Source organism: Dermochelys coriacea, chromosome 2 (genome assembly GCF_009764565.3).
Source record: "Dermochelys coriacea isolate rDerCor1 chromosome 2, rDerCor1.pri.v4, whole genome shotgun sequence".
Taxonomy (NCBI): Eukaryota; Metazoa; Chordata; order Testudines; family Dermochelyidae; genus Dermochelys; species Dermochelys coriacea.
Genome location: NC_050069.1, coordinates 136,926,230 through 136,949,027, shown reverse-complemented (window position 1 = coordinate 136,949,027; position 22,798 = coordinate 136,926,230). Strand labels below are relative to the sequence as shown.

General features: G+C 42.8%; 1 protein-coding gene and 1 long non-coding RNA gene across 3 annotated transcripts in view; one reads left to right on the top strand and one right to left on the bottom strand.

Annotated features, from left to right (window-relative positions):
- The window catches only part of LOC119851251, a 124,098-nt gene extending 101,391 nt beyond the window's left edge, over positions 1 to 22,707 (top strand). Inside the window, exon 4 of the long non-coding RNA XR_005291188.2 lies at positions 22,413 to 22,707. This is a non-coding gene — a long non-coding RNA (uncharacterized LOC119851251). The remainder of the gene's footprint in view (positions 1 to 22,412) is intronic.
- MYO10 (myosin X) overlaps positions 1 to 22,798 on the bottom strand; it is a 280,919-nt gene that overhangs the window by 58,115 nt on the left and 200,006 nt on the right. The gene's annotated exons all lie outside the window — the stretch shown is intronic.

Genomic DNA, 22,798 nt, shown 5'->3' with positions numbered 1-22,798 from the left:
ATTCCACATATGTAATTCAGCCAGAGTGATATTTTTCTTATCAAAACATCTCTGTCAACATTTAAAAAAAAAAGATACAAATCGTCGCATATTGTTATATTAAGTGATCTTTATCTTTACGACAATAAGGAGTCCGGTGGCACCTTAAAGACTAAAAGATTTGAGCATAAGCTTTCGTGGGTAAAAACCTCACTTCTTCAGATGCATGGAGTGAAAGTTACAGATGCAGACATAAATATACTGACAGGTTTCAGAGTAGCAGCCATGTTAGTCTGTATTTGCAAAAAGAAAAGGAGTACTTGTGGCACCTTAGAGATTAACAAATTTATTAGAGCATAAGCTTTCGTGAGCTACAGCTCACTTCATCGGATGCATTCAGTGGAAAATACAGTGGTGAGATTGATATACACAGAGAACATGAAACAATGGGTGTTACCATATACTGTAAGGAGAGTGATCACTTAAGATGAACTTGTGGCACCTTAGAGACTAACAAATTTATTAGAGCATAAGCTTTCGTGAGCTACAGCTCACTTCATCAGATGCTCATGAAAGCTTATGCTCTAATAAATTTGTTAGTCTCTAAGGTGCCACAAGTACTCCTTTTCTTTTTGCGAATACAGACTAACACGGCTGCTACTCTGAAACCTTAAGATGAACTATTACCATCAGGAGAGCGGGGGAGGTGGGGGGAACACACCATATTTCCAACACCCCTCTGAACAACATATTAACCCACAGAGACCTTCCTACCAAGACTACAAAAAGAAGGATTCTGGGTGGACTCCTCCTGAAGGTCAAAACAACAGACTGGACTTCTACATAGAGTGCTTCCGCTGACGTACATGGGCTGAAATTGTGGAAAAGCAGCATCACTTGCCCCATAACCTCAGCCGTGCAGAACACAATGCCATCCACAGCCTCAGAAACAACTCTCACAGCATAATCAAAAAGGCTAACAAAGGAGGTGCTGTCATCATCATGAATAGATCGGAATATGAACAAGAGGCTGCTAGGCAGCTCTTCAACACCATTTTCTACAAGCCTTTACCCTCTGATCCCACTGAGGGTTACCAAAAGAAACTACAGCATTTGCTCAAGAAACTCCCTGAAAAAGCACAAGAACAAATCCGCAAAGACACACCCCTGGGACCCCAACCTGGAGTATTCTATCTGCTATCCAAGATCCATAAACCTGGAAATCCTGGACACCCCATCATCTCAGGCATTGGCACCCTGACAGCAGGATTGTCCGGCTATGTAGACTCCCTCCTCAGGCCCTACGCTACCAGCACTCTCAGCTATCTTCGAGACACCAGTGACTTCCTGAGGAAACTACAGTCCATTGGTGATCTTCCTGAAAACACCATCCTGGCCACTGTGGATGTAGAAGCCCTCTACACCAACATTCCACACAAAGATGGAAAACAAGCCATCAGGAACAGTATCCCCAATAACGTCACGGCAAACCTGGTGGCTGAACTTTATGACTTTGTCTTCACCCATAACTATTTCACATTTGGGGACAATGTATACCTTCAAATCAGCGGCACTGCGATAGGTACCCGCATGGCCCCACAGTATGCCAACATTTTTATGGCTGACTTAGAACAACGCTTCCTCAGCTCTCGTCCCCTAATGCCCCTACTCAACTTGTGCTACATTGATGACATCTTCAACATCTGGACCCATGGAAAAGAAGCCCTTGAGCAATTCCACCATGATTTCAACGATTTCCATCCTACCATCAACCTCAGCCTGGACCAGTCCACACAAGAGATCCACTTCCTGGACACTACGGTGCTAATAAGCGATGGTCACATAAACACCATCCTATACCGGAAACCTACTGACCGCTATTCCTACCTACATGCCTCCAGCTTTCACCCAGATTACACCACACGATCCATTGTCTACAGCCAAGCTCTACGATACTACCACATTTGCTCCAACCCCTCAGACAGAGACAAACACCTACAAGATCTCTATCAAGCATTCTTAGAACTACAATACCCAGCTGCTGAAGTGAAGAAACAGACTGACAGAGCCAGAAGATTACCCAGAAGTCACCTACTACAGGACAGGCCCAACAAAGAAAAGAACTGAATGCCACTAGCCATCACCTTCAGCCCCCAACTAAAACCTCTCCAATGCATCATCAAGGATCTACAACCTATCCTGAAGGATGACCCATCACTCTCACAGATCTTGGGAGACAGGCCAGTCCTTGCTGACAGACAGCCCCCCAACCTGAAGCAAATACTCACCAGCAACCGCACACCACACAACAGAACCACTAACCCAGGAACCTATCCTTGCAACAAAGCCCGTTGCCAACTCTGTCCACATATCTATTCAGGGGATACCATCATAGGGCCTAATCACATCAGCCACACTATCAGAGGCTCGTTCACCTGCACATCTACCAATGTGATATATGCCATCATGTGCCAGCAATGCCCCTCTGCCACGTACATTGGTCAAACTGGACAGTCTCTATGTAGGTTCATAGATTCATAGATGCTAAGGTCAGAAGGGACCATTCTGATCATCTAGTCTGACCTCCTGCACAACGCAGGCCACAGAATCTCACCCACCCACTCCTGCGAAAAACCTCACCTACATGTAAAAAAATAAATGGACATAAATCAGACGTCAAGAATTATAACATTCAAAAACCAGTTGGAGAACACTTCAATCTCTCTGGTCACTCGATTACAGACCTAAAAGTGGCAATTCTTCAACAACAAAAAGTTCAAAAACAGACTCCAACAAGAGACTGCTGAATTGGAATTAATTTGCAAACTGGATACAATTAACTTAGGCTTGAATAGAGACTGGGAATGGATGAGTCATTACACAAAGTAAAACTATTTCCCCATGTGTATCCCCCCCCTCCACCTCCCACGGTTCCTGTCAACTGCTGGAAATGGCCCACCTTGATTATCACTACAAAAGGTTTTCTCCCCCCCCCCCCGAGGTAATAGCTCATCTTAAGTGATCACTCTCCTTACAGTGCCTATGGTAACACCCATTGTTTCATGTTCTCTGTGTATATAAATCTCCCCACTGTATTTTCCACTGAATGCATCCGATGAAGTGAGCTGTAGCTCATGAAAGCTTATGCTCAAATAAATTTGTTAGTCTCTAAGGTGTCACAAGTACTCCTTTTCTTTTTATAAATATACTGATACATGAAGAGAAGGGAGTTACCTCACAAGTGGAGAACCAGTGTTGACAGGGCCAATTCGATCAGGGTGGATGTAGTCCACCCCCAACAATAGATGAGGAGGTGTCAATTCCAGGAGAGGCAAAGCGGCTTCTGTAATGAGCCAGCCACTCCCAGTCCCTATTCAAGCCCAAATTAATGGTGTTAAATTTGCAAATGAATTTTAGTTCTGCTGTTTCTCTTTAAAGTCTGTTTCTGAAGTTTTTTTTGTTCAAGTATAGCTACTTTCAAATCTGTTATAGAATGTCCAGTAAGATTGAAGTGTTCTCCCACTGGCTTTTGTGTGTTACCATTCCTGATGTCCAATTTGTGTACATTTATTCTTTTACTTAGGGACTGTCCGGTTTGGCCAATGTACATGGCAGAGGGGCATTGCTGGCACATGATGGCATATATCACATTGATAGACATTCAGGTGAATGAGCCTCTGATGGTGTGGCTGATGTGGTTGGGTCCTCTAATGGTGTCACTAGAGTAGATATGGGGACAGAGTAGGCAATGAGGTTTGCTACAGAGATTGGTTCCTGGGTTAGTGTTTCTGTGGTGTGGTGTGTTGTTGCTGGTGAGTATTTGCTTCAGGTTGTGGGGCTGTCTGTAAGCGAGAACTGGCCTGTCTCCCAAGGTCTGTGAGAGTGAGGGATCGTTTTCCAGGATAGGTTGTAGATCGCTGATAATGTGCTGGAGAGGTTTTAGCTGGGGGCTGTACGTGATGGCCAGTGGTGTTCTGCTATATTCCTTATGGGGCCTGTCCTCTCGTAGGTGATTTCTGGGTACCCCTCTCGTTCTGTCAGTCTGTTTCCTCACTTCCCCAGGTGAGTATTGTAGTTTTAAGAATGCTTGATAAAGATCTTGTAGGTGTTTGTCTCTGTCTGAGGGATTGGAGCAAATTCGGTTGTATCTTAGGGCTTAGCTGTAGACAATTGATCGTGTGATGTGTCCTGGATGGAAGCTGGAGGCATGTAGGTAAGTATAGTGGTCAGTAGGTTTCCGGTTAAATTTGCAAATTTAACACCATTAATTTGGGCTTGAATAGGGACTGGGAGTGGCTGGCTCATTACAGAATCCGCTTTGCCTCTCCTGGAATTGACACCTCCTAATCTATTGTTGGGAGTGGACTACATCCACCCCGATCGAATTGGGCCTGTCAACACTGGTTCTCCACTTGTGAGGTAACTCCTTTCTCTTCATGTGTCAGTATATTTATGTCTGCATCTATAACTTTCACTCCACATCTGAAGAAGTGAGGTTTTTACCTACGAAAGCTTATGCTCAAATAAATCTGTTAGTCTGTAAAGTGCCACCGGACTCCTTGTTGTTTTTGTGGATACAGACTAACACGACTACTCCCTGATACTTTATCTTTATGCTACTCTATAATCCTCTACCCCCTCATGTTCAGTATCCAATCCAAATAGTAGACTGGATAGTGGGCAAATGCACAGCCAGCTACATTGTAAAGCCAGTGTGGTCCAGTGGATAGTAATCAGGAGAGCTAGGTTATGTTCCCTGCTGAGATGATGTGTGACCTTGGGCAAGACACTTACTTCCCCTCTTCCTCCTGCCCATTTTCCCCAGCCTACATTAGTCTTGTCTATTTAAACTGTAATCTCTTTGGAGGCAGGGACTGTCTTTGTGTGTATGACATTGGGGCTCCAATCTCAGTCAGGGCCTAGAATGCCAGGCAGATAAATCCTTCTTCCAGGCTACAGGAATACTCTGGGGAAGTTACTCCAGCCCCATGTGGCCCCTGAAAAGACTGGAAGGCCAAAAACCTTCCTCTCCCCCTGACCACCTGTGTTCCTTTAGAAAGCTTCCCTGCCCCACGCCATCCTTCTGTACAGTAGAACCACTTTGTTTTAAAGTTTTTGCCCCCATAGGTTAAATTACCAGGGCAAGTCACACAGGTGTAAGACCTGTTTTGCACTGGTGCAGCACTTCTAGGGTAGGGGTTTGCACTAGTCTAGCTACATTGCTCCAAATCTCCCTCAGGTACACAGGCCACAAGGGGTGAAAACTGAACATTCTTTTCAGTTTCTATAGCACAGCAATATCCACGGAGTTAATTCTCAATGCACATGAGAATAAAAGGTTAATGTTTTATAAGGTAAGAGAGTAAATAAATTTAGACAGTGTCTTAGCTGGCATGGAGGGCTCAATCCTGTTTACAGCTGAGCACATCCAGCAAGGTGTGGAGTGCCTCAGACCCCCACTGGCTTCAAGAAAACACACTTTGAAAGCAACTTAAAAAAAACAAAAAAAGAGAATGTAGAAGTGTCTGGTACCCTCCGGCATGCAGCCAGCAGCAACTCCTGCGTGCTCTGGAAAGAACTGCTGCAAAAGTGACAGTTCACTGGCTTTGGGAGATGTTCCTTCTCTGTTCCAATGAACATAAGAGAGAGAGAAAATAAACCCAACGGACACAGAACAGCACAACAAATGCTAGAAATTTGGATAGGATCTCTGAGTGAGTGAGTGAGTGTGTGTGTGTGCATATTTCTCTCCCTGATCCATCCCCTCCCCCACAAAAAAGCTCTAACAAATAGTGGATAAATAGGTTTCAGAGTAGCAGCCGTGTTAGTCTGTATTCGCAAAAAGAAAAGGAGTACTTGTGGCACCTTAGAGACTAACAAATTTATTAGAGCATAAGCTTTCGTGAGCTACAGCTCACTTCATCGGAGCTGTAGCTCACGAAAGCTTATGCTCTAATAAATTTGTTAGTCTCTAAGGTGCCACAAGTACTCCTTTTCTTTTAGTGGATAAATAGTAACACTGATGGTGATTAACTGCTAAGATTAAGGCAACAATACAGAGAGAGGGGTGTGTAAATATTAAATTGACAGTTACACACATCTAGCAGTGCCAAGTGAGGATTTGAGAAATGGATACTCAGATTAAACATTCTGTACCAAATTCCAGGCAAGATTTCATAGTTAACTTGATAATAATCTCTTAGCTCTTTTGTATCATCTGTACAAGAACAAACATGAAAGTACCACATTTGCCAATTACAAGGAATAACATATGATTTCTAACTGTACATGCAATTAGCTATTTTCTATTTAATCCCAGTTATTGCATGCTACAGTATAACTTATCTCTGGTTTGTTCCCCTTGAATATTTCGGACTGATGAGGGACATCAGAATTTTGGTGATTATTGTACCAAAGAGTACAGTACCATATTGTACTCTTATGCTTAAAATAATGCTGTAGGAGTGCTGCAACTTTACCTCTTCTTCTTCTTCACAAAAATAGTTATTAAATGAGGAAACACCACAAATGACAATGGCATTTACATAAGGCCTTTCATTCAAACTGCTTTACAAACGTTTACTGACTGCATGTTTCTCTCTTCCTCTCACACACATTGCTACCTCTAAGACACATGAAATGTTGCACCGTTGAACAGTTGCTGTAGCTATTGATCAGTTTTATTACCATTATGTTCGTATTGCAGTAGCACCCTTCTCAACCAGGCCAAGGCTCCCTTGTGCTAAGTATTGCACACACATTCAGTAGTGACAGTGCCTGCCCCATAGCGCTTATAATAGTTTTTTATGGCAAAGATGTGATTTAGAAGCAGCTTTACAAATTTATGGGAGGAGGGGGGAAAGGATCCTTCTAAATGGCTGTAATCTCATACTAATGTCACCAATGACCAATCAATTCACAGAATCTTAGACTTTCCCCTTGGCTATTATTTAAAACTCAATTTAATTAAGATAGTAGTACTGAAGTGTTACATTTCAGGACAATTATCACTTTCTTGGGTTGAAATGGACCAAATCCTACCCTCAGTTACAATGGGGGTCCACATAGGTATAAGGGCAGAATTTGGGCAACTGCGCTTTCAGGCTGATGACAAATAAATCCCAAGACATGCTGTCTCCTAAAAATGTTCAGTCCCCGTCATTTCTTAGGCACCGATTCAGCCTACATGCTTACAATGAAGCATGTGCTTAAGTGTTTTGCTGAATTGGGACCTTACTGCTTGAATATGTTATTTCAAAGAGCCTATTGAAATCAACAGTGAGGTTCACAGGGGTTCATCCCAAAATGAAGACTGAGTCTCCACCCATGTGAGACACACACAATTAAAAGCATCTGAAGAAAGGGGATTTGAGATTTGGAGCAGCCTTGACTGATATAGTCCTAGTAAAACAGACAGAAGGTGCAGCTTACAGCACAGACCCCAGCTGGAAATCTTCATAGACCCTCCTCTCCACCTGTGATAATCTGTTGCCATTTTATCTAAAGTCATCCTAATTAAAGGCTCCAATCCCTGCAGGCTAAACCTCAATCTGGCCACTCTTTCTTGCCACATTGTAATCGGTCAGCACTGTTCCCCTGAAAAAAAATCAAGCAAGCTGTTAGTTACAGACTTACCATGAAAAAACTTGCTGTGAAACACTAATTAAAAGACAGCTGTCCTTCCCTAGCAACATCCTGTCAAGATGACCAGAATCAGGGTCATCACTGTTCATGACAATGGTCAAGAGAACTATGTCTGCAATATATACTACTCCATTTATAGAATAATGGCTGCTGTTAAAACTAGCAGATGCACACTTCCTCAGGCTGCATACAAACTAGTCTCAAAGGGTGAAATACTGATCCTGTAGAAACCTATGGCACAACTCCTGTTGACTTAAATGGGGCCAAGATTTCACCCATAAACTTTAATTTTCCATGGCAGTCCCATCCACATTTGAGTTTTTAAATCAAGGCATATAGATTCATTTTCAACAGTTTACAACTGGTATATATTAAGACATGTTTTCTTTAAAAGTCCACATCTACATTGAAAAAGCAAAACAAAACAACATTGAAATATGGTGGCTGTAACATGGTTCACTCTTGCCTGTGTAGCACAGAAATAAAAACATGTTACAATATTGTATTTTTTACTACTGGTAAATACCTGGGATGGATCATGGATCTGATAGAACATGTTTTGTTCAATCTACACCAGCAAGCACAGTCAATGTTATAATAGAGTCTGATTGCACAAACATTTTATTAGCCAGCATAGTACTTACTGCTACTCAGCAGTCTTTAAAATGAGAAACTGTCCATGTGGCTAGTCCTCACTCAGGTGCTAATATGTGTTTCTTTTGCCACTATGGCAACAGCAGCATATCCTGAATACAATAGCAGAAATGGTGTTGGGCTAGATTGTCACAGCCCTTACTCTGCACACAGAGGAGGATGGGAAATGAGGCCTCCTTGCTCACACTGTGACTCCAGACATGGGGAGGACCCATGGGACTGCTTGCCCGATACTACACCTTACCATGAGCAAATGGGCAGGGAGGAGAAAGAATAGGGATGGGGAGTGGGTGGAGTCCTGGCTCCACCCTTCCTTCTCACTAGCCAGAGTGGGTGGATGTCTGTAAGTGGGCAATGCACTGCTCCACACAAAAAAGTAAACTCCCTCCCCAAAGCCAGGGGGAGAGTGCATGGGAGGAATTGTTACTGTAAATCACAATTTATTCTCTGGTCTGCTCCTGGAGCATTGCAGCAACATGACACCCCTTACTTAGGGCAGATTATAAAGTTACTATCTAGCCCTTTTGGACTGCAAGCCAAAATGCTATGGGTGATTTGATGGGCTTCCATTCTGAAGCGTTATCTTGCAGAGGCTACTCAGCATTCTTCATTATTCACAAAGTAAAGAGGTTATATTACCCATATTTGGCACTTGTGCAACTGCCACTGGAATACTGTGTCCAGTTCTGGGGTCCATAATTCAAGAAGGATGTCGATAAATAGGAGAGGGTTCAGAGAAGAGCCATGAGAATGATTAAAGGATTAGAAAAAAAGCCAGATAGTGATAGATTCAAGAAGGAAAATCTATTTAAGCTTATCAAAGAGAAAGTTAAGGGGTGATGTGATTACACTCTATGCGTATCTTCATGGGAACATATATTTAATAATGGGCTCTTTGATCTAACAGAGAAAGATATAAAATGATCCAATGTCGGGAAGCTGATACTATACAAATTAAAACTAAAAATAAGGCGTAAATTTTTAACAGTGAGGGAATTAACCCTTGGAACAATTTACCAAGAGTTGTGGTGGATTCTCCATCACTGGTAATTTTTAAAATCAAGATTGCATTTTTTTCCTGTCTCTAAAAAGATATGCTCAAGTTCAAACAGGAATTAATTCAGCGTAGTCCTATGACCTGTACCTCTACAGGAGATCAGACTAGCTGATCACAGTGGTCCCTTTCTAGCTTTATGATCTATGAAAAACTACAACTTTTACTTATTTAAAGGGAACTTAGTTCTGTGCTCTATTTGACCTCAGGTACTGGATAGACAGCCACAAAGATTGAATTTCTTAATTTATCCACAGATAACAGAGGACAGGCACTAGCAAAGTGTGCACTGTGCCACCAATGTGCCTCAATCCTGACTCTCATCCCCAACCTGGGCAAACAGTCTCTGTGGTAAACACATTCCTTCTCTATGTCCATATTTGACAATGCTAGGAAGGGTGCCAACTGTGATATGGACACCTGTCCACTAGGATTCAGACAGAGAGCATCAAATGGCTTCACTTAAACCGTTTCACAGTCATCAGATGATGGAGAAAACAGCACTACCAACCCCAAATGTTTAAAAAAATCATGAGTCAGGCCTCAGAAAATCATGAGATTGGCTGAAAAACTATGAGATTTAAGAACAATAAAGATACAGTTCTTTTTAATTGTTTCTGGATTTTTGAGACTTTACGGTGTACCAAGGTCCCATTTTCATGCTTTTCTCTCAACTGGAAGTGCTAGAAAGTGCCTTTTCAAAAAATGAAAACTTGAGATTCTCATATATTCTCAGGATGCCAGCAACTGGGGATTTTAGAAAAACATCAATTAGCGCATGACTCATGATAAAATTGTGAGCATTGGTAGCACTAAAAACAGAATATTTGATCACTGTTCTTTTTCTTTAATGAGGAAATGAATTACTTCTCTTTCTCTGATAGAATGAGTTCCCATACAGAGTTTACTTCAATATTATATTTTCATCGATCAGGAAAAAAAATCTCTGCAACAAGCCAACCGTAAAAAGTAGGCTTGTTTCTCAGTGTTTTCTCAAGCAGGTTAATATTCCTGGTTATTCTTAGTCTGGAGAAAGAAAATGCTAATTAAAAAATGCTACCTCCTAGGAGCCTTTCCTTTTGCTTCTTCATGTATTAAGGTAGTTGTCTGAAAGTCATAAAGGGAAATTAGCCAGGCTTAGATCACAGCTAATATTTGATATGTGTAAATTAGGAGCACCACACAATACTCCACAGGCCAGTTTTGTGTTGCTAGGAAACGAAAGGTCAGGCAACATTCAAAGGCCAGATTATTCCCATCCCCTGGTAAATTCACAGGGTTCTTATTCATTCCAAATTCCTTACTCCGTGGGTGCTGGCTGCAAAGACTCTCTGACCCGACATTCATAGAGACTAACTATGATTCAGATCGGAGTCCCATGACACTCTGATGGTGGCTGAATGCTCCAATTTCCCTTTGCCTGGAGATTCAAGTAATGCTGCCTGCTTGTCTTAACATTGAACTGAGGGCCCAATTTATACTCAAGAAGTCTAGTCAACTTATAGTCAGGGAGCCAATGGTATCATTATGAGGGCTCCCAGAGTATGACTGCCAGCTACCTTTAAGATAAGCAATTGTGGCCAGCCTGATAGGATCTATTAAATATTTTAAATGGCCTCTCTAGCTGCAAGCTTAGAAACTCCGCTTATAAAAAACTGCACTGACTGTTTATATCAGCACTGAAATGTTTCATTTTGCCACCTGGCTAACTACAAAAGATTCATGCCATGCTCTTGGAAGTTGATCCAGCTTTATCAGATATAATCAATATATTAGCTACTCTATGTGTAAAGACCTTACTGCTAATTTCCTCTCAGGCCTAAACAGTCTTTTTCTGTAGTTGGTGACTCTGAGGTCATATATTTAAAGACAATCTCAGTTGGTCCTGTTGCATCTCTCTTTGCTGTTCTCTTCAGAATTTACTCTCACACACTGGTCTTGTTTTCCTACTAGTTTTTATATTAGAAATTCAGGTCTTGTCTAGAAGACTGTACAGGTAACTGGAGAGCAAGTAGAATAAGGAGATTCAAATGAACCTGATCAATTGAAAAGGGGAGTGCTTTCAGTCAGAATGTTTAACACAGTTTGGTAATTGTTTGCTTTTGTTAACACCTTCTTTACTCACATGCCTGAAACATAGTTTGGAGAAAAGATTCTGTTCCAGACTTAACACATCCTGCCTCTTTAGCAGCTGAAAAATATCCCATTACACTTCTCTGGTGCTCCAGTGAGACCACCATCAAAAATAAGACCTGATATTTCTAAGATAAAAATACACCAGGCATAAAACAAACAACAACAAAATTGTCCCTTCCCCAACCCAACCCTCCCCCCAAAACAACAACAAATCTTTCATGATTTATTTATACCTCGTGTAACCATACGAAATGGCACACACTCTACCCCCCAAACCCCCCCTTTGCCGGTAACCCTTATCGATACCATTTCTAGAGCAACAGTAACTTAACTTTATCTGTCCAGCGGATTGTGGTATTCACAATTTGACACAGATGATCAACTACAGTGGTAACCATCTACCACAGTAATTACCACAATACAGCATCTGTGACGCCACCAGAATTTCTTATTGTAATGTAGGAAAGTATTGTGATCTCAGATACTGCAGCAGGATAACTGTTGGTAAATGCTGACTTTTTAATGGAAACTACTGAATATTACCATACAATGCTCTAGACAAAACTGTATAGATTACTTGTCTATCCAAATTCCTAGTCTGTTCTCAGTTCAGAGATAAGCATACAGCAAGACAAGACCTCATTATTAGCCTGATCCAATGCTCCCAGAAGTCAACAGAAAGACTCCCACTGACTTCAATACACATTGGATCAGGCCCTAAATTACTTAAAATTTCCTATGTAGGGCCAGATCCTCTGGGGCTTTAAATTGGCATAACTGTTCACGTCAATGGAGCTTTGGCAATTGACTCCCGTAGAGTTTGTGACCCATAGTCCTTTTGATCTTGATTTATCTTAACACTGAGTTCAGTCCTTCTTAGTTATATAAAGGTATAGATCTACTCCCTTAAATAATTTGTTTTAAAAGACAAACCTGTGAGCCCAGATTTTGCTCTTACTTATATTTTGCAGTCTTACTGCAAATCAGAATTTGGCTCCTTGTTCTTTCTAAGTTGGTTTGCTCTATTACACCTCTAAAACTTCTGTTCATGGAACCTACAGCAGGATTCAATATTAGACTCTTCATGTTATCATTAGCCATCTATGTGCATTTTGATTACTGACATACTGAAATGGGTTCTTTTGGGGCTGGATGGCAATTTGGACTATATATCCGTGGAATGAGGGATATTAAAACTTGTCTTGCGTATCTGCACAGATTACATGGATCTTGGATTTGGAGTGCAAGAGTAAGTAGGGCTACATGCCTGCCCACTCTCTCCTCACAGTAGGTAGTGCGTTGGCTTTACCCACTTTACTCACTTGCCAGCACAGCTGAGCAAGTGCAGGGTGGGTAAAATGCGTGAGTGCAAGATTAATTTTGAAGCATGTGCTTAAGCCCCACTGAAGCCAGTGACACTTATACATGTGCTTCAGTATGTTGCTGAATTGGGACCTTACTGATAGTATAAGCCAGCAGCAAATTACTACCTAGAAGCAAGGAGGTAATTTTCACTTCCTGAGTTACGATTCTTTCCCAAGGGAAATTCTTTGGGTTGTGCAAGTATGTGCCACCCTCCTGAATAGGTTTCCCTGTGATAAAATTTAGCCCTTGGTTGAGTCAGAATTAGAAGTTTCAAGCAAATTCTGCTTTCTACAAGAGCATATTTCTGTTTGCTAAAGGGAATTATGGTCTGGAATTAGCTATGTAGAGTTTTTGACATATCTGCTTCAGAACTTTTAACAAAGCCACTGCTACTTCCTCTGAAAGACTGCTTAAAGTTTATGACATTGTAGTTTTGAGCCTGGATGGTATTTCTTTTAGCTGAAATAAGCACAAATGATGTGGCTGGCACATTTTGCATTGGTATTCTGTCCTTTCAAACTAAATCTGGGGCAGCCATTCATTTGAGAAAGCTGATACCACACAGGATTTGGCAATTATCAGTGGCTCTCTGAAAGCGAAGGAGTTCTTTCAATCTGTACATTACCTCTCTATTTTACTACGGAAAGTTGTAGGCACTGAGATTTCCAAATGACAGTCAAATGTATTAAAAAGTGATTATTTGCTCCTTAATGTAAAATATTTTGATCTCCAGAGTGCACTCTCAAAAATGCCATTAGAAATCCATCGTTTATTCATGTAATTATACTACACATAGATAGTTTTTATGGGTGTTAGCTAAGAGATCACTGATAATAGCACATAGAAATGAGGAATAGATAACATGATGCTGGGTGTACTTTAGGGTTAACTTGCCCTATGGGCTAACCAAGTGAAGCACGGTGGTATATAATACGCAAAGGTGTATTTGACAATCCATGGGTATAATAAACCTATAGGAATTTCTTGGTGCCCTGAGTCATTCCCATGTAGAGAAGTTTCTCTTGGCTTGCATGCAACAAAAACAGTAACTTCACAGCACCAAAAACAAGAATAAAATATTTATTACATCATTGGACTGGATAACAAAATTCAGGTGGCTGACATAGTCATGTGACCCTAAAGACTTCTGCATTATTACTTTCTTATCCAGTCAGTAATTCCTGGTGCCAAAATCTGCTGAACTGATATATAAAGCTATAACCTGAAAGAGATGCCTTAGCATAGATGAACTCAAACATATTTTGGGCAAAAAGTATTCTGCCAGACTCTGATTATTCACATAGGTACCACTCTACTGACTTAAAGAGAAAAACTGAGGATTTACACCTAGTAAATTCTGTTTGGTATAATAGAAATCAGAATCTGGCTCATTGTATCTCAAATATTCAATCTTTAAGTAGCATAGTATTGGAGGAAATGTTCATGTTTTTTAGGCCTGTTAATCACTCCGCAGAAATTTTAGAGAAAGGGAAACAGACAGTATAAAGGTAACAAAAATATGCTTTAAGACACTCCCAGAGATACCAAGAAGTATTCCTGAAGTCAGACTACATTATTAGGTGAATGAAAAATAACTGAAGCATTGCCAACCCTTGTGACAGTAATCGGTGTTCTTCTTAAAGTCCTAGTTTGCTTGCTTATGGAATCCTGTGATTATGAGAGAAACTCAGCTTCCAGTGCAAAAAAGGAGAAAGAAAAGTAGGTTTCTAGCCTCATGGTTGAAGAGAAAAAGCTTTAAAATGTGACCGAAGTGCACTGTAAAGTCTCAAAAATGAAAAGACAAATATAGACAGAAATCAAAATAGATTTTTTGGGGAAAAAAAACCTCCTGATTTTTACACCAAACTCATGTTATTGGGGGCCTGACTCATGATTTTTAAGCATTAGGTTTGGCAATATTGTAATATTAGATAAATACTGTGTGACCTAGCTGTACAGGAAAAAAATCTAAATTACCATTTGTATAATTATTTATTTTGCTTCACTTGTTGCAAGGTGGCCAGGTGCAAGGCTCTTAATTATAAATTTATGACAAAGCAAATGCAAAATGAAAAACTATTTTATTCATATATATATATAAACCCCCCCCCCCCAAAATATCCAGTTATATGTTACTAACCATTTCTAGCAAAAGAAATGTATACCAAACATATATGATGCTCTACCTAACAATACACCACTTAGCATTTTATATTATCAAAGCACTGTTCAAGCACTGACAAATTTTCATAACACCCCAGTGAGGTAGATAAGCAAGTATAACTACAGATGGGGGAAAACAGGTGCAGCTCCTTGCCCAGATCATATGGAATTCCCATGGTAGAACAAGGATTACAAGTTAGAAGTATCCTGCTTCCAAGCTTCATGTGCAGTTCATCACACCAGATCTGTTCTGGGAATTTAAGCTTGCTTCTATTGAAGACAATGGTAAAACTCTGAGTTCAATGGTGCAAGATCAAGCACATATACTTTAAAATCGGTTTACAAAAATTTATTATCATCGTTTTCTTCCTTAAGATTTTCTTCAGGCTGAATGTACAATCATTACCTTCTTGCTTTCCTATCTAAAGGGCCTGATCCTGCCAGATGCTGAGCTCCCTCATCCCCCTCTGTAGACAGAGTGAGGGTGCTCAGCACTCAGTAGAATGTGGCCCACAAAGCAGCACCACTTTTACACCTGTTAAAAGTTAAAAATAAACTCAGCTAAAAAGGCAGGTTCAAATGTAGAGGCGTTAGAATATCGCCTCTTTGTTACTACTCCTCATTCTCTTTCATGCAAATTGCTTTGCCTCTGCTCCAGTGAAGAAAGAATCATCATTTCAACAAATGTGCCCCATCAGGTTTCTCCAGTAAGACTGCAGAATTCATTTAGACTTGTGGGTGCTCATATAAAACAGACTCATGTAGCAAGCAACTCATTCTGCTTTAATACTTTCCATTTCACCCTCTGGCTTTCTTGTGGGCCATAATGCAATCAAAGCAAAAATACAGACGTGCTTCATATTCTAATGTACAACCAGAACAATTGGTTTCAGAACTGCTGACGCTTAATGAGGTGCATATCTGCTTTTAGCTATAACTATTTCATGAACTGGCTTGATAGGAGAAAGGAAGTTTCTGTACAAAACACAAAGCATCAATGCAGCACCACCCTCTCTACCCTTTTACACATACGCAGCTCAATTTAAAACTATGTGCTCATTTATTTTCTGCTTTTTCTTTTTTTACCAATCAGTCTTTTCAATCATAAAGGGAATATCCTTGCCAAAGCAGTCTGTGTGGATATACAGCTTCCTTGTCATTAACAAACATGATTAGATTAGTTATTTATAAACTGAGTCAGCACTTACCTTCTTTAAAAGAAATGGCAAGGCTAGAAACATTTCTAATACAGTCTGCAACAGCAAACGCCAGTCACCTACGTGTTCTCCCTCTACAAGTCCACTGAGGCTCCAGCACACAAGATGAAAACTTTTTAAAACCTCAACTCAAACAAACCCCCCTACCTTTGAGGCTTTCCCCCCCCATTAGCTTTTGTCCTTTGTGAAAGGCTGCATCTTTAGTTGTTGCAGCTACGCACGCACACACTGACCACCGAGACGCACAAAACAGGGCTTTCTTCTGCTTGCTGGTATTTCAAGTCATTCATGTGATATCTTTGGCTGAACTTGTTTAATTCATTCCTGCTGCTACTCAACGGGAAGTCACGCCTAGCAAGGGTCAGCTCAACAGTAATCACTGCAGATCACTGACCAACAGTATATGAGGGCTAATCTCACCTTATGAATATCAAGAATGTAAATACGTTTCAAAGCCAATGGATTCCTAGACCTAGAGAAAAAAATGCAACAGGGACATAGTATAGCCAAGGACTAAGAAGCTTTAAAAGTTTTTCCTAGAATACATACTCTGCTCTCCTGTTGTGCTTCTGGAGCATTAACGATAGCTATTTATCATGGGCCATGCATATCTTCTTGGGGCCGTCACCATGACGACCTGGTAAACAGGATGTGAATTTCGATCTAGAGATCTGGGGGTGGTTTGTGGGGAGTGGGGTTGAGGTTGGAGAATAACTTTTCAAAAGTACAATTTTTTGATCCATACACCTGCAAGAAAATGTGCACATATCTGACATAGCACACAAAGAAAAAAGAAAAAAAATTGGCTTGATGTTTATAAAGGCAAACATTCCACACACATGATCTGCATGTGTGATTGCGCAAATGCACTTCACACACATAAAAGACAGTGATAAAATTATCAGAAGATGTAATAACCAAATATCAAAATGTATTCCAATGGCTACAGGGCATTTTCCAATCATACACAACAATAAAGCTCTCTGCTACTAATAAGGCAACCCATCTTCATGAACATTGGTTCAAGAAAGCTGAATTATCCACACAATAAATTGCAGTTGGCAGTCAGCCAACTTCCGGCATGTTCTGGAGAAAAGGCTGAATTACTTCAACATCTCAAGGCAGCTATATTCAGAGGTATGGACTGACAGACAAATCCTCAGCAGCAGAATTATTGTGGCTGCACAAGGAGGGAGCAAGCTTGTTGCTTGTTGGAGACTACGCAGGGGATGGGCACCACCTGTGCAGCACACATGCCACTGGAAGCACCATCTGGTCCTACACAGTATGGGCTGCAACAGGAGCTTCAGAACTGTACTGTTGCTGCTCCACAACCTCCTCTCCCCAAAGGAGTTCTTCAGTGCCCAGCCCCGTTACTTGAGCAGTGTGTCAGGAGAAGGTACAGATGGACACACTTCACAGGAATTGATTTTGAAACAATACAATTCTGAAAAATTCAAGGTCTGAAAATGAAGGTAGCTGAATTCAGCAGCATATCAGCTGGACAGGATGCCATGCCTAGTGGTGGCTTTCGTAAGAACAATAAAGCCTTAGAAGTAAGTGGGTGATTTAGAAAGAATAAATAGCGCAATAAGTGGTTGATGCGTTTGTGCCAAAGGATATACGGCTGGATGCACAGGCTGCATTTTTAGGGAACCTGTTGACTTCTCCTTCAAGAAAGTCAGCTTACCCCAGCTATTGTGAAGTTTTACCCAGACCAACACTTACTGTGGTTCTTCTAGCATAAGGACCAAACTGTCCAGGTGTTTGGTATCTGTTATGAGCCACAGTATCATCAGAACATCTCTGTCTCTTGAAGGACTTAAGATGTCTCCAGAGTGAAGTGAAGATCCATCCAGATAACACACTCTCATGAAGAGATAAGTATGTTTTGGAGCAGCTATACAACAACATATGTGGGCCATGAGGCTACATTCAGGTTTGGTTCCCCTTACCAGAACATAAGTCCATTCAGTGGCCAAACTGGTTTTGTTTTCAAATCCAAATGATATTTTTGGTTTAATTTAAATAAGAAGGAGAACTACAAGATGAATAACGAGCCTGTCACAGTTCTCAGCCAAACTAGAGCTCTGACCTCTCCTGGTCTTCTTCAAGTGCCCCCCTCTCAGGTCTTAGGCTATCACCTCTCTCAGGGTGGAATCACACAATTCTCCCACTCTCAGACCTGGCCTTGGTCTGCAGTCCCCTGGTATTAACTGTGATTACCTCAGCATGCCTAATATATTCAGTGCCTGTGTTATGTTCCTCCAGGAGCAGTGGTAACCAAACAGCATTGTTAAAGCACATTATTATGTATTAAGAACAAATGCACCAGAGAGAAAGAGATTTTAAAACATTAAAATGGACTACACAAATGTCTAGCTTCTACATGGGGACCCTGGTAGGTCTAAACTTCCTATAACACCCCCTATCCTGAGATCTTTTAAAGAGATGGGTGGCATAATCTATCCCCTTTAATTCACAAACCAGTTCACTCCTGTGTCCTTTAGGGAGAGTGTCTTTAAAAGATGCTCAGCCTTTTGAATCATCCCCCTGCTCTTTGAACCAGTCACTTGTTAACTGTTTACAGCCTCTGATCTGTTAACTCCCAGCACTGACAAACCAAGGTTTGCAACTTTGCTGGACACAGGATGTAGGATTTTCAAAGCTAATAGTTTTCCCCACTGACGTTAATTGGGTACTCCCAAGTACAGTAAATAATTGGTTTGTTTAGTTTATTATAAATAATTGCTTAGTCCAGTAGTTAGGCAGAAATATGGCAAAGTTAGACCAGAAGAAAATCACAAAGAGAGCAGATTTCACTGTTTCATCTGGTTTTAGCTAAGGCCTGATAACTAGCAATGATGGTACTTGTTTGTTATAATGTAAAAAAAGCAAAGTTTTCTAGGGGTTTCTTTGTCAGAGCTTTTCCTTACCCCTCCTGAATCACACCATGATGGGAAGGAATCTCCCAGAACGGATCCTGTTGCAACTATTTTGGCCAATACTTATAACAGTATTTCAAGTGCACGTTGGAGTTTTCTTATCTGGGAATCATTGTGTTGCCTTCCTGCTTGTTTCTCCAACAGTCCCCCTATTAAGCTAGATCAATAAATTCACTCAGGGTAGTCTAATAATGCAATATAACTATACAGTAACCTCTCCTCACTGACTAAGTCACATACGGTATTCACAGAATTATTACATATCAGTATTCTTAGTTTATTACACTGCTTGCTCCAAGTGTGCCACAGAACTGTATTCCTTTAGATTCACACAGAAACCAATAAATCTTTTGTTGCCCATTGGGACTGGATTTTTGAGCTGCACTTCTATTTGGACATTTAGATCTAAATTTTCCCAAACATCCTCAGGTACTGCAGATGCAATATTTCACCCACAAATAAATGCAAATAGTAGTAGGCTCAATTATTTGTGGCAGCAGTTATAGCTGTTCAGAAGCCTAATCAAACCTGACTACTAAAAAAAACAGGTAATTAGGGTGCAGTATTAGAGGTCAGTTTGAAACCCAGTTTAAAAATTAATATGCCACAGCCTGTAATCTAGTTCATTGTGCCCAGGGGGATTTCACCCAAGCTGGCTGATTTAGAACAAGATCCTTAGGTAACTAATGGGTTTTTTTGAGAATGAACGTGATGTAACCATGCTTCTTTGTACATGTGAGAAAAGAGAGTTACCTTTCCGTCACTGGTGTTCTTCTAGATGTGTTGCTCATGTCCATTCCACAATAAGTGTGCGTGCTTGTCACATGCACCGGCGTTGGAACATTTTCCCCTAGCAGTACCCGTAGGGGACCACCCCAGCAACCCCTGGAGTGGAGCTTCCATGGCGCAGTATAAGGGGTGCTGCACGTGCCCCCACCCACAGTTCCTTCTTGCCAGACAACGCAAACAGAGAGGAAGGAGAGCGGGGTGTGGAATAGATATGAGCAACAAATCTCAAAGAACACCAGTTATGAAAAAGGTAACTGTCTTTTCTTCTTCGAGTGATTGCTCATGCGTAGTCCCCAATAGGTGATTCCAAGCTATATCTTTTGGAGGTGGGTAGGAGTTCACAAATTTCTGGGATGGAGCACTGCCCTGCCAAACCTGGCGTCCTCCCTGGTCTGGGAGACGATCGCATAATGAGAGGTGAAAGTGTGAACTAAAGACCACATGGTGGCCCTACAAATGTCCTGAATGGGCCAAAAAGGCAGCCGACAAGGTCTGAGCCCTAGTCGAGTGTGCCCGCACAACTGATGGCAGGGGATTCCCGCCAGGTCATAGCAGGTACGGATGCACGAGGTGATCCAGTTGGAGAGCTGCTAAGTGGAGATCAGCCGACCTTTCATGCACTCAGCCAAGGTGATGAACAGCTGTGAGGACTTCCTGAATGGCTTGTTAGTTTGTTCTAGGTAAAAGGCCAGAGCTCGTCTCACATCCAGCGTGTGGAGGCAGCGCTCCTCACTGGACACATGGGGCTTAGGGCAGAAGACCTGTAGGAAAGTGTCCTGACCCATGTGGTAGGCAGAGACCAACAGAAGGATGTGAGCGGAGCTGGACCTTATCCTTATGGAATACCGTATACGGGAGCTCGGAGGTCAGGGCCCTGAGTTCCAAGACCCGCCTAGCCGACATGACCACCACCAGCAAGGCTACCTTCCAGGAAAGGTGCAACCAGGAGCACGTAGCTAATGGCTCAAACAGGGGGCCCGTGAGGCAGGCCGGCACCAGGTTCAGGTCCCACTGTGGGCCTAACATTAGGGAAGAGACGATCCAATTCCTTAAGGAATCGGCCAGTCATAGCATGGGACAATACCGTGTGGCCCTGCACCGGCAGGTGGAAGACCGATATGGCCGCCAAGTGCACCTTGATGGATGAGGGCACCAGGCCCTGGGCCCTAAGGTGAAGGAGGTAGTCCAAAATTAGCTGGATTGGAGCAGCCACAGGGGAAACCGAGACCATTTTGACAAGTAGACTTGGCATGTGGAGGGTTGCCTACTTTCCAAGAGGACGCCCTGAACTCCTTCTGAGCATGTCCTTTCCTCCCAGCCTAACCATTGAGCAGCCACGCCATGAGGTGGAGTGCCGCTAGGTTGGGGTGGAGGAGGCGGCCCTAGTCGTGCGGGACGGCAACGGCCATGGAGGGGTGCCCGCCAGGCTCGTGAGGGTCCCGTTCCAATGCTGCCTGGGCCACACCAGGGCAATCAGGAGGACCCGGGCCCTGTCCGTGTTTATTTTTTCCAGGACCTAGCCTATCAGTGGGAACGGGGCGAAGGCACAGAGGAACCGGCCCAACCAGGACAGGAGGAAGGCATCGGAGATAGCGCCCCGTCCCAGCCTGTCCTCCGGAGCAGAACCGGGGATAGCAACGGTTCTACCGAGCCACAAACAGGTCCACCTGGGGAACTCCCCACTCTCGGAAAAGTATGTGCACCACCTCTGGGTGAAGAGACCACTCGTGCTGAGAGAAGTCCCTGCTCAAGCGATCCGCCTGCAAGTTCCAGGCGCTTGGTAGGTGGTAGGCCTCTAGGCAAATGTCATGGGCTATACAGAAGTCCCACAGCCTGAGGGCTTCCTGGAAGAGGGAAGAGGATCGGACCCCGCCTTGCCCGTTGATTGCCTGTTGATGTAAAACATGGAGGCCGTGTTGTCCATGAGAACGCTGACCACCCGGCCCTCCAGGTGCAAGCAGAAGGCCATGCACACCAGCCAGACCGCCCAGAGCTCCTTGACATTTATGTGGAGAACCAGGTCCTGCACAACCACAGACCTTGGGTTTCAGCGTTCCCCACATGGGCTCCCCACCCCAGCTCCGATAAGTCGGACACCAGCTCCACCGATGGGGCCTGCCCCTGAACGGGACCCCGTGGAGCATGTTCCCCGGGGAGGACCACCATCATAGGGAGATGATCACCAGTTCAGGCACAGTGAGGACTTTGTCCATCCTGTCTCTGGCCTGGGAGAACGCCAAGGCCAGCCATAGCTGGAGGGGCCTCATCCTGAGTCTGACCCAAGAGCTGGAGACACGCTCTGGTTGTTGTCACCGTAAACCCTGTGTTTGTTTCAATGATCCCTTTCAGGGTCTCGAACCTGTCCAGTGAGAGGGAGGCTCTGGCCAACGTGGCGTCCAGGACCACCCCGATAAACTCTATGTGTTGTACAGGGACTAACATGGACTTGGTATCATTTACCAACAGGCCCAGAGTGGCGCAGCTGGACAGAAGGAATGCCACATGATCCCACACCTGCGACCAGGAGCTGACCTCACGGCACCTGAGGTAGGCCACCACCACCGACATACACTTTGTAAACACCCTGGGTGCAGTGGACAGGCCAAATGGGAGGACCGTAAACTGGTAATGTTCCTGCCCAACCATGAAACGGAGGAAGTGTGTGTGCCCCTCGGCACAGACAGCTGCAGCGGCACAGGAGCTAGCAAACAGAGCTCTAAACAGGGGAGTTTGAGTGGGAGTTCTGTTGGAGGAGAAGGCAGTTGTACTTGGTTTTGTATTTTTAGTATTTGTGTGTGTGTAGGGGCTTTGTGCTGGGAGAGCAGCTGAGCCCTGATTAGGGGGTGGGGCTT